Here is an 880-nt window from a genome sequence, read left to right on the forward strand (position 1 = left end):
AACAACAACCTTCAGTTTTAAGGAGTCTTGGTGGCATAGTGCATTCCATATTGGGCTGCTAACCACAGGTCAGCGGATTGAGGCTAAAAACAGCTCTGTAGGAGAAAGATGAGACTTTCTGATTCCATAAAGATTTACAGCCTTGGAAACTCTACAGGGTTACTATAAGTCAGAACCAATTTGATGACACACAACCACCACCACCTCCAGTTTTAGGAACTAAGCAAGGAAATACAAATGTATACCTTCTTACAATTTGTCATACACTGAATTAACTTGTATTTAAAACACTTAAAATATGGATGTTTTAATATAGAATTCATGTTATATAAGTTAAAATACATTTAAAATAATGTAAAACCATGCATCATCGGGATTTACTAGAAGAGCATAATCACATTAGCATGAAAGAGTATACAGAAAATAGGGACCAGACAAGTATCTAATGTACCCCATTGCATTACAATTCAATCAGAACCTAGAAATGATGTCTCTTTTTTCTTCCTATATTTGATCCCCATTGTGCTTCAGCTATCTATTGCTGTATAAACCAACCACCACAAAACTTAATATCTTCATAAATTAAAAAATTGCGGTATAGCCATAAACAGTATATCATTCAACAGTAAAGCAAATGAGGTACACACTACAGCATAATGAACCTTGAAACATTATGCTAAGTGAAAGAATGTAGACTCTGAAGAAAACATATTGCATGATGACATTGAAATGAAATGACCAGAATAGGTAATTCCTTGAGACAGAAAATGGATTAGTGGTTGTCAGTTTCTGGGGAGGAGAGAATAGGGAATCACTGCTAATTGATATGGGCTTTCATTTAAGGTGATAAAACTGTTCTTGAATTAGTGGAGATGGTGCG

This window comes from Chrysochloris asiatica, unplaced genomic scaffold, assembly GCF_000296735.1.
Source record: "Chrysochloris asiatica unplaced genomic scaffold, ChrAsi1.0 scaffold01801, whole genome shotgun sequence".
Classification (NCBI taxonomy): domain Eukaryota; kingdom Metazoa; phylum Chordata; class Mammalia; order Afrosoricida; family Chrysochloridae; genus Chrysochloris; species Chrysochloris asiatica.